We start from the raw sequence: 19205 nt of genomic DNA, 5'->3' as shown, positions 1-19205 counted from the left end.
AACATGAGGGCTCAGTGAGGTTAAAACAGAGTTATACCTCTGTTTTTATTTAGATTCAGCGCCATCAAAAAGTGATCCAGAGGGAAAGTTATGCATTTAAAATGAGAGCTGAAATAATACATCTGGGAAGAAAAAAAGCTAACACGGCAAATAATTTTGTCTTATTTAAAAACTAGATTGTTCAAAACCAATTCATTCCAAAAAGGGCTAATTCTGAAAATTAAAAAAAAAAAAAAAGTTGTTGATGGTACAAAATACAGTGCCCTCAATGCATTAGTGCAGCCTATATGTGACCAAACACCACAAACTTATTTAGAGTCACAGGTGACACATTTTCAACTATGTATCATACAGGACTCTTTATATTCCCTGCATGCAAAGGTATCAACATAGTGCTGAGGTGCAGGTGTGCATACATATCCTGTGTGAGGTATAATATGTTAGTATATTGTACATGTGCAGTAAGAATAAAAGAGGATGTGTTGTTAATCTGGGGTCCGTCTGGAGTTAGAAAAGATAGAGGTAAAGGTGCGGGACGTCTGCTCAGCAGCCTCCACGTGAGGCCCACGGCACATGGGCCGAATGCAATATGGCACACATGGATATCGCAAAATGCACATGCATGAATATGGCCACAAACAACCCCAAAACACACAGATTGATTAGATAGAAGCTCTCGTATGTGAAAAAAAGGGGAGAGTGAGGGTGGAGAGATAGGAGAGTAAGAGTGGGGAACACATCGACAGGGAGCGATGGAGAGAGAAAGAAGCAGAGAGATGGCGAGCGCTGGAGCTGCTGCTGAGGTGATTAGACGACCCTCTAACAGTTACTGGGTTCCCAGATTTGGCTGCAATTCGTTTGGCCGTTTGTTTGTTGTTGTTTTTTTTTTTCTGAGGTCAAAAAAATGTATAGAGCAAATGTGCCTGCTGCAGATAGGCCAAAACAATAACTGTAAACATTTCAAAAAGTGGGTCAGGACTGCCAAGGCAGTGCCAACAATGTCGAAAAAAACAGATGGTCGTTTGGACAAACGTCTCACTTAAAACAACAAACAACAAAATAAGGGAACAGACAACACAGTGTATGATTCAGCTGTCCAGTTAGTTACCAGTTCACCTGTGGTGCAACCAAGACATGCTTCCATCAGGGGACCCCCCCCCCCCCCTTACAAATATGCAAAATAATATTTGCATTGGGTTTGAGATGCAAGTTGAAATTAAGATTTACTAGTACAACACATGTTGTGAATGATCTCCAGTGTCTGACAGAGATCTTCAATACATTTGAACTGTAATGTAACATATCTCTATATACATGTGTCTTTGGAATATGGAGATTGAATTTGTTTTATGGCTGAAAAAACATTTCTCACACAGGATACATATGAGGATATATCACACAAAGACAAGAGACAACTTCATACGACATGGGAGCTTTTCTTAAATCTACATAAATATCTTTCATTGAAGCAGATGTTACAAGTCGAACAGGGTGATTGTCACACAGACGGAAAAAAAAAAAAAAAACCTTAAGTCACACACAGACATCCCTATAGCCTTCTGGTGCTGAGTGTGTGGTCAGGTTTGTCACCCAGTTTCCTGACTTACCGAGGCTAAGGCCTTTTTCCCATCAGCAACTTTAAAGACACACACACCCGCACATGGCAGACACTTCCACTCAGACCTCGTTTCGTCTGCTTTCACATCGGCTGTGCGGCTTTTCTACATTACACACACACACAAAAAAACAGAAATACAAAGCGAGACGGCGAGAGAGGAAGGAGAAGCAAGCTATCGTAGTGTTTTATGATGCTAAGGGTCCAAAAACATGTCTGGGAATTTCTGTGCCTCTGGTGCGGGTGCGTGTGTGTGTGTGTGCCTGAGCTTGTGCACCCAAATATTTGCGAGTGTGTGTGTGTGTATGTGCTTGTGTTTATGTGCTGGACTGAGGGTTGGGCAGTGTCATGTGGCTAACTTTTTGTCTTGAGAACTTGTGCTTACATACAGTCACAAGTACCCCCCCCCCCCCCCCCCCAACCCTCCCCCCTCCCAACACACTCACACACACACACATGTACACAGCACAAAATGACATGTTTTCCCGCTTAGGCTTGGTCCAGCTTCCCTATTCACCTGGGTAAATAGAGCAGAAGGAAGGAGCATTCAATAGTGGCCACCCCACCCACCCACCCCCCTCACATGTACACACCCACACACACACACACACACACACACACATTCATTGACTTGCGAACCTATAATTGCACACAAACACTCATATTTTCAAATTTTTCTCAATCTAACATCCAATAACACACACACACACACACACACACACACACACACACACCTACACACACACACACACACTCGTCTCCTAAAAATCCCCCTCTCTTCTCCTTGTTTCCTCTCCTCGTCCATCCCATTGTGTTCCCTAAGTGATCCTGACAAGTCGACTCAAATGGCACAATCACGCCTGCTGCACCGATTTAGGACACTTGTCACTGGGGTTCCCCAGCCATCAATATATCTGCGCTCCATTCACCCCCCCACACTGAGCCCCCCCCCACTGCACCCCAACCCAGTCCCCTGTAAAAACACTCACATACACCCCCCTACTACACTTGAACTCATTTGGAGGGTGGGTGTGGTTGGAGGCAATGGGGTGAAAGTTGTGGGCATAATTCCACTAATGAGATAACAATACGCAGACCGCTGGCTTGTTTTTGGTCTGCAGTCGAAACACACACACACACACACACACACACACACACACACAGATGGACACACACACTTTCTCTTTGTATGTGCCACACCTGTTATGAAATGAACAGCGAGATGACACACTCGCGCATCACCATCGTTCTCCTGTGGAACAGCTGAGGCAAGCAAAAGTTGCTTCTCTTTTCTTCTGTAAGTGTGTGATACAAGTGTGACAAGATGCATGGCTGGAGAGTGCATCATGTCGGGAAATAGAGCTAAAAAACTAAAAACAACAACAACAACAACAGCTTGTTCCGTGTAATCATCGTTGTACATACACACTTTGTGTCACATACGCAAAAACTGTTTTTCAGATTTATGTAACACATAAGACTTTATACATATAGGCAGGGACTATGTTATATCCTGTAACCATCAGCTGAGAAAACATATATGGCAACAGTAACTGCGTGCATACTGGCATTTACAGTATGAGACCCACATTTTGACCAGAAACTAACACCTAGCCCTAAGCAGTCACTGTCTGAAACTCTTTTGTTTCACTTACTGTACCATGTAAAACGCAGTGCATGCACACACATGCATACGCACAGTCGCAGCCCCTTCCTGACTTATCATCATTCTTCTATGGAAATGGACAGGAAGAGGAACAAATGCTGACCAACTACAATGTAACTTGAATGAATCTGAGCATGTGACTGAGCCTGTTCAGTGTACAGAGATGTACACATTAGGACTGCTGCACCTTTAATCCTCAATGTTAGCAGAAATCACTCCCAAGCATCGCTCCCTGTGAGAGGGTTTTCCCATTTGTCTCCGTCGGCCGCGAACCCATGGCGCAAAATCCTGAGCAAACAGTTACAGCTATGAGTGTGAGTGAGTGTGTGTTTGGGTGTGTTGGTGATAAGCGTACACTGCGATGCAGGCGGCAGGTTTTAGACACCTGTCACCCTAAAGATAAGAACAGGAGATACCAGAGAGGTGAAAAGGTGTGTCTGAGTGGTCTTATCGGAGCTTATGTATATTGAAAGTGAGACGGCAATATGGTGCTGACACACATGAGGACACACAACAGAAAGGGTTCTGCAAGGTTGTCTATCATTCTATCATCTGTCTATCTATCTATCATCTATCTATCGATCTATCTATCTATCTATCTATCTATCTATGCAACACATCTGCATTAACATAACATTACGTGCCACGGTAATGAATGTGACATATACATCATATTTTACGGCTCTATTGCCAGTACTTGCTATTACAATGAGACACACGCAAAACAGAGAAGTAGAGACATCCAGCAAAACAGTGTAATGACAATGTGGTGTCACAACGCTGTTAAACAAATGAGCACTGTCAGCATTATGGCTGATGAATCAGCAGAGTGCACTGTGAAGAAAAAGACACAATTTTGGTAATTCCCTCTCAAATATTAATTCCCCGTTAGCATAAGTAATATCTTCGTCCTCTGTTCTCTGTCCTTTGGTTAATAATTATCTTTACTGAAACACAATGTTATTGTAAACCACATTGTTTACTAGGTAACACACACGTTGTGCAATTGTGTGGTGTAAATGTTAAAAAAACACACAAACACACGCCAACACCTTATGTTCATGACTTTATTGTGTTCTTTATGGTGTTGTACACCAACATGTTCAGTGGAATTAGCAATATTAAAAACACCTTGAAACATTGGTACACCTACACAGACACACACACACACACACACACACACTCACACACACCAAAACCACAGGCTACACAGTCAAGTTATCTGGATGCAACACTGGGGTAATGTGACCAAGCAGAGACGCCTTAGCTCATCAGCACAATACGGAGGAGGGTTGAGGTGTGTGAGTGTGTGTGTGTGTGTGTGTGTATGTGAGGATATGGAGAGTGTGAAAGGGGGTGAGTGTGGGAGGGGGGGCAGGATTCAGGGTGGTAGGAGCACAGCCGTGCAGAGAGATAAGAAGTTGTGGGATTGTCGAGTCGAGAGGGAGAGAAGAAAAAAAAAAAAAAAGAGCAGAGAAGACAGATGGATATAGAGAGCGTGTAAGTGTATGAGACAGAGTTGTGTCTATACCACAACTTCGCAACTTGATCGCAGCGATGCCAATATTAGAGGTCACGTTTGCAGAAGCACTTCAGAATAATAACCAACTCATTCACTCTCTCTCTGTGCGAAAATATTTATTGTTGGACACAGTTGCACACAAGGACCTTTTATGATTGTGATGTTGCTTTCATAAACAAAAAAACATTGTTTACAGTCAACATGAAGCTCAGATATGATATTTGTTGCATAAACAAAAGGGCATCATTTGCACTGGTCTTGAACAGTAGTGGATATATAGAAATAAAAATGAGAAGAAAAAAAATGACCCAGCTTAATTTGGACAAGCACTTTGATTTACATAATGTCAGTGTTATATTTCACTAGTTTCATGGATTCATGCCACACTCGGTAATGAATGTTTAAAGCCTCTTTTATTCTGGAGAACATGAGTTAATAATGTACAGCTGTCCTGTTCAGTCTTTATCCACTCACCATGTACCATCTGCTGGGTGCAGCTCTCTACCTTTCTTTTATCAAAGAAGCCGTTAGCAGGGGCTTCCCGATTCCTTCCAGAGTCAGACTCCGTCCATTTGGGAGGTGAGAAGTCCAGTAAATGTGGCCGAGAGGCTGAAGGATAATATTCCTCAAAGGAGAGACAGTGTTAGAGAGTGAGCATGAATGCTGCTCAACATGACACTCACATCCAAATAAGCAGTGAGGATTATTGTCCGGGTAACGCATGCGTATTAACGCTGTTGCTACAAATACAAGGAGACACACATTCACGTAGGGAAGCTCACCCACAAGCGCCGTAGCTACTGTACATCCTGTATTCATGTACGTGTACACACAAACAGGCAGCGCAGTCTCACACCTGGTTTTCATGTACATGTACAGTGATGCTGTAAAGTATTAAAAAAAAAAAAAAAGGTGTGAAACAACGCAGCACAAAATTGTTACAAACATTTCCCACAAGCTTTCTCCAAGCTGGCATTCGCATATTCTCACCAAACACGCCCGCAGCACAGCCCAGCTGAGGTAAGCAAATTCTCTCTGTGTTGTTAAAATCAGCTTTCTGTCCATCTACGCAGCCCTCAGCGCACACTGACACACACACACACACACACATACACCCATACCTGTAGCTTCCTGTCTTTCCGGACCCAAATCCTGCTTTCACCACTGACTGATGCTCACTCGTTTGCACAGCGACCTTTAGGACAGTGGAATCAGGCGAAGGGAGATGAGAGAGTGTGAGGAAAAGAGAAGCGTGAGTTATGCAAAAACAGTCTCATGGCACGACTTCGTCACACAATCAGCATGTCACGTTCTGGATGAGCAAAGCATGAGTTTATTCTTATAACAGATAACAGAAATCGTATATCTTCTAAGAGAATTCCTACTTGATCAGATTTATGTGAATTAGAGTGTGCTCGTGGAGTGGTACAGTAAACGCGCATTTGCACAAGAGGGGGAAATTGTGCAAATGTTTTTTTGTGTCTCATCTGTAGCGAAGCTACATTCTGTTTAAATCACATTCTGAGAATCCGCGGGCCCACATCAGATACATGTGCGAGTTGTATTGGACACACTCCCGTGCGCACTGTACACACACAAACACACACACACACAACCTGTCATAAACAAAGGGTCCTGTGGGAGGAAGTGTGATGGAGGGAAAGTACCTCGTCAAGACAACAACAGCAGCAGAGGTGCAGGGAGTGACAGCTGCTCACTGAGAGCGACATGAGGGATCACCTCTGTACCACAACAACACGCGCCGTGCACACACACACACAGCCCGACTGCGACTGACAGGCAGAGCCTGATGGACACGCCTGATGGACAAAAACGTCAGAGACTGCTGCTGAGTTGGAGCCTCTGCAGCATGATGCTACCTACAGTTCAGATCACATCGAATCAGACTCTAACTTCTTTTCATATCAAAATCTAATTGATTGTTTTGTATTTACAGAGGGGGTTTTAACACCTCTCAAACGTACTCCTGCTCAATTTTTAAATTTGCACATTTGACCTCATTGCCCTGCTGGTCATATTGAACCTTACCTTTTTGGATGTCTTGAAGGGTAAACCTAAAGATCCTGATTAGGCTAGCCAAAACCTATGAGTACACTTGCACCGAAGGTGAATATTTACTCAGTCTCCTGTTCTCAAACCTAAGCCAGCCCCACCTTTGAGAAGTTATTATACCAGCATGCACTATTACCCTGTTAGTACAGTATAACCACCAAAGTGCAACACTGGCACACCAACTGTTTACACTTTGCTCTTGCACTGTGCAAATTTTTTTTTTTTTTTTATATATAAACCATGTCACAACTGTGACATCACATCCTTTTGGAGACTAAATGGGTTCCACTCTGTTTATTTGATCCAGACCAAAGGGAGAAAAGGGATACATTGTCATATTTTAGTTCTGGTCCAGTTCATCCTCATATTGACTTTTAGAAGTGAACCAAGAAGAGTAAACATGATGTCATACAGACTGAGAGATGACACCGTGACAGTATTACGCAAACAGGATACCGGACTCAAAGATGGTACTGAGTCTGCTGAGGCAGTAAAGTTTTCTAGCTTCTGGGTTTGGTCTGCGTCACTGTTGTTGTGCCCAGTGCATGTGCATTAGTGCCTTCCTGCTGGCCCCACTCCCTTTCAGCCCATAGGCTATATATTTTGATGATGTCACAAACGCACACACAAAACCTCACTGTTCCAGGCTCCAGTAAAGTTTCACACATACAAAACTCTACGCTAATCATAATAGAAGAGTAGAAACAGGGAAAAGGTGCAATGTGTACAGTTTTATCATTATGGGGAAAATGCTTTTTGAATCTTTTTGTCAATACCTTGATTGAAATGATCCAAAGAATCTCTTTTCAAACACTGTTCTTTAGTATTTATGTATCGAGGTTTTCTAAAGAGCTCAGTATTGTTGTCTATCTCATCAGCATCACTGACATAAACAGGTAGTTGGTCAGACACCTCAGGTCTTACACTACTCTATCACGGCTTTGTGCAGGAATCCTCTCCACTTCACTCTACATTTATTCTGCAGGCCATGCGTAACGAACACTTCCTATACTTTGTGACATCACACGACTGCTCTGACCTTTATCACTTTAATTTCGCAGTAAAGAGGCCCCACGTCTTTTCATGAGTGTGATAGAAGCAAAAAGCCTTGCCCAACTCCACCCATCCTAAGACCAAACCACACATGCACAGACACACAGTATCTGCTCATGGTATGTACCTCTCTTGACCACAGTGAAGTGGTCAAACCTTTGGCACAAGCCGTAGCCAGTAGACCCCATGCTGCTTCAGCCTTGACGTTTGCCTGCATGAACAATATGAGTCTTAGTCATTTAGCCATTCATCAAGTGAAAGTTGTGAATTACTTACCTCTGGGGAACTCCCAGCTGCAGAGTAACTCTCACACACTTAAACATATGTAAACAACTGCACACCTGCCTCCAGCGGAAACCACCTCAATGGCGTGGTCTTAGATAAATTGATTATTCATTTTAATACACAAAATGGCTGCAATAAGCACGGACAGGAAACCCCCCACAGTTATGTGTAACAGTGACACCAAGTAGAGGTATTTAGCAATACCCACCTGTCTTACGTTTGGCATGTCAGTCAGGTGAGTTGTAAAGTACAGGTGCACAGCCCTCTGGACAGATAATTGCAGGGCGAGGAGGACTTTTTCATATGCAAATACACACACACACTCCCACATGCACAGGTGCATCCAAGTAGATAACCTGGTGTCATGCAATTTTGTCATCTAGGATGATTTGACAATCTCTCACCTGCAAAACGAGCAGCTCCCTGCACCAACACTCCTTTGAAATGTATTTAAATGTTTGCATTTGTGCCAATTCACAACAAAGACGGAGCCCACACACATTTTTTTTTCATTTAAACTTGACTGTTTGCTCTGCCAACATGCAAATGTTAGCTGAAGGTAGCTATTGATAGCAAGTTATAAAATAAGGAAGATGCTGGTCATTTTCTATATGTTTGCTACTGTCAGCGCATCTGATGAAGAAACTACGACCAACAAAGCATTGTGCCTACTCACTGTAACATCCCTGTGTCCAGAAATTGTAATAGGATTTGTTAGCAATAACAGAAGTTAATTAAAAGGTGATGGCCAAAAATGAAAAGCCTAATCTTGTCGACCTCTGTCTGCAATCAAAGATCCTTTTTTGCAAAAATGAATGTGAATTTTGAGGATTAAATCGGCCAGTGTTATGGTTACAAACTGTATATATACCCACTGTCCACTTTATTAGGTTCACCTGCACACTCTAAATTCTACTTTTACAAATTCTACTACAGAACATGTTTGTTATTGAGTTATTACCATGTTTGGGGGGTTTTGAGCTCTTATTGCGCTCACATTTACAGCCTAAGACAATTTGATCATTTTAAAATGATTTGGATATTAAATGTTTGCCAGAAGAAACGCTGTCACCAAAACCGTTCTACCAAATTTACTATATGAGAAATGCTTAAAACAAATGATGACATTTAAGTTGTCTACTTAGACGTGCCCCAATGTTGACAGACTCCCTTTAAAGGGGGCACAAAACAGGCTGTTCCTGAATCAGCCAGAGGCAGACGTTTTCTGGAAAGGCATAGTGAGGATTGCAAAACAGGAAGCACGGGGCCTTGATAACTCACGGTATGGCATTTGCACATATAAAAAGTGTGTGGGCATGTTGCACGGGGCCAAATGGTTTACAGTGCAAAAGAGCGTGTGTGTCACAGAGACAGATGCTCTTTCCTTACACACTGTGTACAGTATGTGTGAGAGGTGTTAAGATGTTGTTTTGGGCTTATGGTACATGTCATGATGATATCAAACAGGTTGGCTCTGCAGGACTAACAGGTACCAAAGGAGGAAGGCCTGTGTACAAGAAAAAAAAAAAAACTTTAAAGGCAAAACATCAACAAGGAAAGAGAATAGCAGTAACATGAGTAAGCACTGATTAAGATGGATGAGTGTGTCCTTCACTTCATGTCTGTCTCTGTTTCTCTGTAATACACACAAACACACACACACTGCTGTTGTCTTTTCTGTGAATCGTCAGCAAGCCCGAACATGCACATTGGCCCATAATGACTTAAGCACACACATAACCCACAGATGTTGAACCGGTCAGGCAGCACTTAGTGTAGTTGAACACTTCATCAGAAACATGATGGGGTTGTGTCATGAGGGAGTTATTGTTGCAGTTATTATAATTATGACAAAAGAAGCTACATCCTTGAGCGGCACAGTTATGTTGTTAGCACTCACTGATCATAAGTGTGTGAGTCTCAATATTACTTAGATGTGAAATAGTGGTGTTTATTTATAAAGGACTGGTTGTGCACAATCATAGACAATATTCATTTAAGTATCTTTATTGCTGTAAAGCACCTGCAGTTTATACAGTCTTTGCCAGTCTAGTCATGTAGCAGCTATATTATTCACATTCTGAGATTGAAGTCATTGCAGCAACAGGACACTGTCTGCGTTTTGCCCTACATGCCTAACGACAAACGACTGCAGCAAAAATTAGGATTGTTTCCTTGTCTTCGTCATTATGAGAAACTTAGAGTACAGGTTGTGGTACAGTAGATGTTGACGTGTTTGTGAGGGGGATTCTCTGGAACAGGATGTAGCTGTGCAAACACCTAAAAGCTCCTTTTGCTTGTGTTTGCACAAGAGTTGAAGCAGCAACAAAAAACAGATCCTTTTCTAAGCCTCAGGTCCGCAATATACCCATGGCGAAGAATTGATCACGGCGCTTCTGTCAGGGTGGAGACGGTACTCGCAGATATCAATTTTGGGATGTGCTTTATCGTGAAGTAGACATTCAGGCACACACAAATAAAGCTAAATATTTAACAAATTTACAGCTGAATGAATAACTTGGCAAGCAACACAGTGAAATGCAAAACTATGCAAATAATATGCAAAGAGTGAGTCAGCACGACAATGGAAAATTTCTTCTTGGCGCAGAATCAGCTTTCCACCACAGTGAGTAAGTAAATAAAAAGTGACTAGTCTTAATATTTAAGTCATTTTTCTACACCAATCCAGGGCTGACGACTGATGAGTATGTTACTCGTGTACAGTTCTTATGTTTAATTGTGAGATACTAGCTAATTTAGACCTCTTCTAAATGTACATATCAGATATCTTATCTGACAGCTCACAAAAAAAAAAGCTGTGTGTGGTTAGGGCCCCTTGAGCCAAATGTAAGTTTGAAGTTGCATCCAAGGGACATTTCCCATTAGACATAAATAATTATTCACATATACAAATTATTAAATTTTTTTTTATTATTCTAGGAGTCTAAATGTGCATCATGGACATTACTGAACTAACCACAAGCATTAAAAACATAGGCGCAAACCAAGTTTAGGACACTTATGAGCCTTGCTTTAATCCATCACAGCAGAGCAGGTCCTTGTCAAGATCAGCTGGAACTCATCTCTTGCAGTATGTACATACACTATGTGGTATAGAGAGTTTACATAGGAATTATATTCCTAATAACCTACTCAAGCCCTTACTAAGCTCACTATAATGTCCCTGTAAGTTCTTTTAAAAAGAGCAGGAAGAGGTGGTGAAGGAAAGACTTCCCTCCAGATCCAGCTGATAAATGAAGACAAAGAACAGGTTTGACTGCTGTGTCTTTGTACTTCCAACAAAGCTAGTGAGGGATGGTTGGAGGGGTTAAGAGGAAGAAGGGAAGAAGACAGCATGAGGAGAGGAAAAAAAAAAAGACGTGTCATTGGTGTGTCAGCATACGAACCACACCCTGGCATTATGTACAAATGGGTCCGCATATGTGTGTGTGTACACATGGTAAAAGTGTAGTGAATCACTCAGGTGTTTAGTCACTCTGGGTATTAGGATCACTTCTCCAAGCTGAACATGAGTGGGTAGACAATTATGAAAACCATGTGGCCCCAATGTGGCCACTTGATGCCTATCTAGCTGTTTTTCCCATGAATCTCAAGCCTAATCCCTCCAAGCGTCTGTCTGTCTGTCTGGTTGTCTCCAATTGTCAGACCCCCACCCCACCCACCTGCAATCCCACCAAACATGACCCCAGTTTTCCCATGCTGCCCGATACATCTATCTAAATATCCATCTCCTGTTTCCCCTGCATCTGCACTCCTTGACTTTGTGTGTGTGTGTGTGTGTGTGTGTGCGTGCGTGTGCTTCTATCTGGACCGAAAAACACCTGAGGTTTTTCTCGTGGGAAACTCTTGGAGTGGTATGTTGCTCCGTGAGCAGGGAGTGAGAGTGGAATCCCGTTTTTCTGGGTCTACTCTCACTCCCTTTTCCGCGATCTCATCCCGGGCTCGGTGTCACGACCAGCATCTTGTCAGGACTCGCATCAGTGTTAGGAAACTCTCGTCTGTTCTCGCCCAGCCGGATCCTTAGGTTTTGGTTGCACACGGCAACCTAGGCAGCGTAATATCATGCCATTTTTTGATCATTCTTCCTTTAAAGGGCTTTATTTTTTAGGATTTTTTAAAATTTAGACATTCAACACACCTGATTTCCTTTAAATGTAGGATTCATACTACTGAAAAAGGTCTCCTGATTACTTTTCTACATTCAATTTAAATGATAATAAGAAGAAACAACTAAACTTTCTCAAGTATTATTAAATAGTTTAAAAATAAATGACTGTAAATAACTGCATTATTTACCACATAACTGCAAAACAAAAACATAACCAAAGCAGCATTTATAATGGAAAAGTTGCACGTGGGCCTAGATCTTCTGTCAGACCTACTTGTCAAACTCTGCAGTCAAGATCTGCGACTCCAGAAGTCACATGATTTTCAGTAAGTGGTTTCATTTATCAGGAGATAAGCAGTGGGGAGAAGGAAAGTATATTCTCCAGCCGTACAATGCAGTCAGGTTGAAATGTTTTCAATCATAAACACGGCACAATCGTACCGTAGCATGTCCATTACAGAAAGAAAATAAATACTTTTAATGAGAAAAGACCTTGTTGAGGGGAAACGTCTCTTTTTATTATTATCATTTCTTGTGTTCTTGTTATATTCGTTATTTTAAATTTTTCTCAAAAGGCCCCTGTCTTTATTAAAGCAAAACCACTTATCTCCTGGTAATTATCACCTCCACATGTCCTGAAAAGACATCCTAAGCACAGGATGATGTAAAGTACGAAAGTAAAGAAGTTGCACAGGGTAAACTCATATATTGCGTAATACTGAATCTGCACAGTCTTTGAATCGCCCCCACTTGAGGTCTAACCAAACTTTTCCACTCACTTTCTCACATTCGTTATATATTAGAACCAGCTGAAGTAAGTCCGTCACTGATGGATCAGCAACTGTGCAATTCTGATGGGTGTTGACTTTGAATGGGGAAGGTGAGGGGAGAGGAAACAGCGTTGTGGTTGGATCATCCAACAGGAAAAACTGGACAGTGTTGCTTTATTAGACAGGTAGTGTAGTGGAATGAGACAGGAGATAGGGTGACTCTATTTATAAGTGACATTACAGAAAAACAAAATCTAAAGTTGCCTACAATAAGCAACAATTGGACAACTTTGGTTTTCAGTATGATTGTGTTTAGTCTGAAATTGTGCAAAGGCTAAATTCCTCATTTAGAAAAATCCTGGCTGCATCTAAACCATCAGCTTCACATCATCTCTAATGCAAAGAAATGTATATAGTCATTGTAAGAACAATCAGGACAACAGAAAAATGAAGAGATTCACTCATAGTCTTATGCCTGAATGAAAAGGTTATGACGACCATGTGACCTTTTACATGAGGTCATGTAAACAAACAAAGTACTATCCACACTGTGATGTAACATCCCTATAAAACTGAAGGATGGCAATGTATTGTATTCTCGATTAAAGCAGAAATGTGTGTGTCTGAAAGGTTCTAGATATCGAAAACACGGCATCAACAATAACATGCAAAAAAAAAAAAAAAAAAAACAGCGTGACAGTCTCTTTCGTTAACTTCCTCATTCTTTTCTCCTCTCCTCGTTTCCCAGAAAGAAATACAAGGAAGAACCCGAGCATGTAAACACTCAATTGTCTGGGTGTGCATTATACATGAACTGTGCCAGCTCCCCAAACCTGCTTTCTGAATTTTTTTAGTCTATATTACTCATTACAAAAATCGCACATGCCTTTATGGGACACGTTTGAAATGAAACCCTGATCAGTAGCCACTGATGTGTTGTTATTTCTGAACGGTTTCAATCCAAATTTCACTGTACGGCACATCATAAAAGAAGCAGAGCAGTCTCACATCCCCGTGCTACTTTCAGAAATATGTCGTTAAAACAGAAAACAGCTCCTGCACCCTTTTAGTTTTTGTTTTGAGTCAAAAAAATTAGCAGCCAGGATCATGTGAATGTGGACAACTAATCAGAGCACAACACACACAGACACAGACAGGTAGACAGGCAAGCAAGCTGAGAGGCCATGTGTCCAAACCCCTGTGCAAAGTGGGAAATTAAAGCCAGCATAGCAAGAAAACATGAGAGGACGAAAGCGAGGACAAGGAGGGCAGTCACGGACTCACATCGATATGTCACAACGGCTGATGGTCCTTTTGTGTCGCCACGTGGAGAGGTGAAAACACCGGGCAACTAAATTCTTCCCCTGGACTTGATTCTGAATGCTGTGACGCACAGAGAGAGAGTGGACAAGAGGAGACAGCAGGAAGTGAGTGATATCAGCAGGGGAAAGACTACAAGAGAGATGCGGCGAAGCTTCCTGGGTCACTCGGACAATCTCACACGCGTGCACACATGCACGTTCGGGGACAAACACACGGCGGTGACGCAAGCAAAGCCGTGGTGACATAACCACGGTTGCACATCTGACTCGCGTGTGCGTGTGTGTGTGTGTTTTGGAGGTGTTTTCTGTTTCTGTCCACTGTAGTTTCACACGTTTAAAATCCCTCACACTGAAATCCGTGCAGTAGCTGCTTTTTCACTCAGGCACCATCTCCTGCACTAATGGGGAAGGTCGTCGCAAAGGTCAGAGAAAAGGTTTGCCATCCTGTGCTGTTGGGAAGTATAAAAAAAAATAAAAACAGATTTATTGGGAAGCAGTTTGGTTTAACAAAAAAAAAAAGAGAGAACTTTTATAACATAATTACATCATGAAGAACTTGGCAGTAGAGGAAGTTTGATACAGGAGGAACAACAAAAGCAATATCTAGTCATTTTATATGAGTATCATATTAGCAGTGGAGCATTAGGTGGGTTTTCCCTACATGTGCAATTACACACACACATTACACACACACAAGCACCCACCCTACCACACAGCCACAGATTTAAAAAGAGGAAACTCTCTTTCAGAGGTGAACAATACTTGACAGATCTTGGCATATTTTTACTACACACTTCCCCTCTCTGTGACAACTTCCCCAGTTTTCACTACTTACTACTAGAGGCTGCATGAATGAAGAAAGATGCACACACACACACACACACACACACACACACACATATGCAAAGGGAGAGAGAACAAGAAACAAATTGTTTTGCAACTAGAAAGAGGAAGGTACGTGTGTCACTCACTCTTTTGTAATGCAACACGGACAACTCAATGAACACACACTCGGGCCCATGTTATCGCCATCTCTTATCCGGTCTTGTATGCAAAGTGTTATATATCGCCTGGGTACAGTTTCATTACAAAAAAAAAAAAAAAAACTCTTGTTAGCACAGGGACAACTAGGGATCTGTGGGGGCAAGATGGAGCATGACAGAAAGAAGCCCTCTTTCTCTCGGTGCTTACTCACATTCGAACTGACCCAGCCCACTGTGTACACTCAGTCATCCACCTCTCCCTGCGTCCACCTGACGGATTTGCATAGAGATTTGCCAGTCAAATGAGATGCATGGGAAAGCAGGGGTAACTTCAATGAGCAAACTCCCCCAGAATTCCCCTCTTTTGGAAGACTTTCACATTCTTCCATAAAAAAAAAAAATGTCAGCAGGATATCTTGTACTGTTTTTGTTTTTGTCTGCATAATTACAGATTTACACGAATAGGATTCACGTGCAATCACAACATTAACACAGAGACACATTAATACACACGGCCGCGTCGGCGCGGGGCATGTGTGGAGCACAAACACCCACATCAGCTTGAGGGCACATTGTAGATTCTAGGTTGATTTGCTTTGCTTCTAGTTGCAGTATATTGTTGCTAGTCATAGGAAAGCCTTTGTTCTGAGCTAATTGATGCTTGAGGGGTGAAGAACTTGCTGGCCTTCCTAGGTTTGGATTTCACACACCGATTCACCACCAGCCACGACCGTGACCCTCACTGTGAGTTAAATGTCCTCATGTTTGCTTGCGGTTTGATTGCCTTGTAACAGGATAAGGGATACAATGATTAAGTGGTGAACTTGAGCTCAAGTACCGTCAATTTCAGATGTATGTAATCTACAGTGGTCTATTCATTACTTTTAACTAGCAGATGTATTCATCTGTTTTACCCTATTTTACCATTGCTCTCCTTTCAGGAGCATCAAGGGCAACAAAGATCATTCCTGTGTCATTTACAGAAGAGCATCACTATTAAAGTGGTTTACTTTTGCTTCCTTTGTAGTATCCATGTGCCTCTTTGCAAATGCAGGAAAGATAAACCCACCCACCATAAAACCTGGCCATGCAAACCGCAAACAAACATCACATGGATCCCTCAAATCTAGACAAAATAAACAATGGCATGCATGGCTTAATCCAAAACTAAACGCCTTGTTTACAGCAGCAACAATATTGCTGCACCCATATAAGACTTTGATAGCAATATGATTTGACTAATGATGCAGAGCCAGAGGAACAGGCAGAGCAGGTCGGCCTGTACTTCTAATAACAGGAGGAGGCACGACTTACAGGAAGCTGCTTGCACCAGGTGTTCCCTCAGCGGCGCTCAGTAGGTATTGCACAGACCAGTTGGAGAACTGGCTTCTTGTGAATCAAGGCCTCAATTACAGTGTTTTCAGGCAACTATACTGTCATGCTAATTACTCTAGAATAAAATGATACCTGTTTAATTAGATAAGCTTCATTGATTTTCACCTTTTTACAAATGAATTGAACAGTATCTTAACACCACAAAATTAAATATTATCTGGTTTGTTACAAGTGAAAGGTCATTCATGCAGCCCACATGCACTTTTAAAAACTCATAATTAGACTAATTTAAATAGTTGTATCATCTCTTTTACTCATCACGAGTTGGATATTATTAGTTGCATGGGGAGCCATTACTGTTCATCTGGGCTACTCTCTGTTTCATTAGCATAAGCAACTTCACGCATTCCCCATTAAATTCGTCATTTGTTCAAAAACAACCCTGGACTTGTTTTTCAAATTCTAAGATGCATTTCCAGCCACTAATAGCCTAAGCCTCTAAAGGCCCTTGATTTAAAGAGGTTAACCAACAGTTCAAATCCATAAACCAACGCTCTTATGGTCGTTCTATAAGCCTGCATTTTTATTTTTTCTTATTATTGATGGTTGAAATCTTGACAGGATTTTGAATGTGGTTTTCTTACTTCTGGAAAATGTACTAATCAGTTGCATCATGGGAACTGTTGTTGCCACCATTCTTGAAGCTCGGCTCACACACCCACAGACGCATGCAGAGATTTGATCCATATAGGCACAACTACACATTTGTGAGTGGTACTGTGAAGGTCAAAGGTCAGTCAGAGGGTATAGGTTTAAATAAGATACACAGCAGGAGATAAAACAGGAAACCATACTGCCCACCTCATGTATGTTTTGGTGAGAAATTGCAAAAACACTTTCACTGTACCTAATAAGGAGTGAGTCACCACATGCAATGAACGTTTTCCTTGGAAATAAACATCCACCCAAGTCGTAAGTGAAATCAGGCCGCAGCCGCATCTAGATCAGATGGTCAGAAAACACTAAAAATCCCAATGTACGTTATGTACTTTTCTGAAGATAAAACGTCTTTCATCAGCCTACACATATTTGCAATATGCAAATTGACAAAAAAGCAGCAATCAAATCTGTACGCTCATGCTCACAAAGTCAAGAAATACAAATCACCACACGGCCCTGCAAACACAAGCGACTGTGCTCAGATGTAGAGCGCTCACTGTCCATCGTTTGCACTGTACATCAACGCACACACCACAGGGAGCAGGCGAAATGTAGTAAGCGTGCTTCTGTGGGTTGTGTATCAGTTGTTCAGAGTTCCAGCAGAAGGATAGGGCTTTAAAAAAGTAAGATAAGAGATCTGAACACACATGTGCACAGTCAGAGGTGCAAACAGGGGTTTAGCTCCTGGACATTGTTCGTGCAAACATTTCTTTGCAGTGTATTTATGAATGTGCGCGTGTGCTGTACTGTATTTTACAGATCTCAATACTGCACTACAAATTAACCCTTTATTTCCCCTAATTGTACGCTTTAGTCATTCCACAACACAGAGTGCTGCTTGGAAACCACCTGATGCTCAGAGACATGTAGTACAAACTCGCCGGTTTACAGTTGAGTTTGTGTGACTTAAATCAAAAGTTTTATGATAGCATGTAGATTTGCAAATTCTATACATTTGACCAAAACCACCAGCACAGTCTAAATAAGCCAAATGTTGGTGGTTTAGCTGAGCTTTGATGATCACAGTCGGGTAGACACACGTTACATATATTTTCTTCTAGTTACTAGAACCCTTGGTTTCCTATGTTAATATTATATTTTCCCTTACTCAGTTTTCAAAGATCTCTTTTACATCAGACGTTTATTTCCTTTATTCTCTTAAGATATTATTTCGCATAATTATCTGCAGAGGGACCTACGAACAAAGAACATACATATGAAAGAATAACATCCTTTATAAAGTCAAACAACCAACAAACTATTACAACAGCCACAACAATAAGTAGCTCTGGCCTGTAGTTATAGAATACATTTAAATGAGAGATGTGAGGCGGATGTTTTAACTTTAGAGATGAATATCATGAGATAGGCTCTTGTGATAAAGAAGTGATGACGTGCCAGCTTGTGGTTTTTGAAAGATAAACCTGTGTGGATTTTTCAATTTGAATTGGTAACTTTAAGTGTTAGGAGGATGTGCATATGATGTGAAGGGCTGGTATGTAAAAAAAAAAAAAGGTGCACCTAACGTCCACAAGATTAGTGTTACACATGTATGTGCCGTTTCTGCCCCTACAACATATGGTTCGAGGCATAAGATAAAAAAGAAGAAGAAACAAAGTGTCCCATTGGTTGAAACACATATCCTGGTAAAATAAAAAGATATAGTTGTTAGAGAATGGGTTACTTAGTAGTAAGTAGTTCCTCTTTTATTACACTATATTTTATGAAACTG

General features: G+C 41.6%; 1 long non-coding RNA gene across 1 annotated transcript; it reads right to left on the bottom strand.

Annotated features, from left to right (window-relative positions):
* Positions 1-4346: 4346 nt before the first annotated feature.
* On the bottom strand, positions 4347-14603 carry LOC113149730. The gene is made up of 3 exons (XR_003297588.1): positions 14398-14603; positions 8057-8140; positions 4347-5998 (listed from the first exon to the last, which is right to left on the bottom strand). It is a non-coding gene; the product is annotated as an uncharacterized LOC113149730 (long non-coding RNA).
* Between the last annotated feature and the right edge of the window lie 4602 nt (positions 14604-19205).

This window comes from Anabas testudineus, chromosome 24 (assembly GCF_900324465.2).
Source record: "Anabas testudineus chromosome 24, fAnaTes1.2, whole genome shotgun sequence".
NCBI lineage: Eukaryota > Metazoa > Chordata > Actinopteri > Anabantiformes > Anabantidae > Anabas > Anabas testudineus.
Note: the sequence above shows the minus strand (reverse complement) of the source record. Positions and strands in the feature narration are given on the sequence as shown.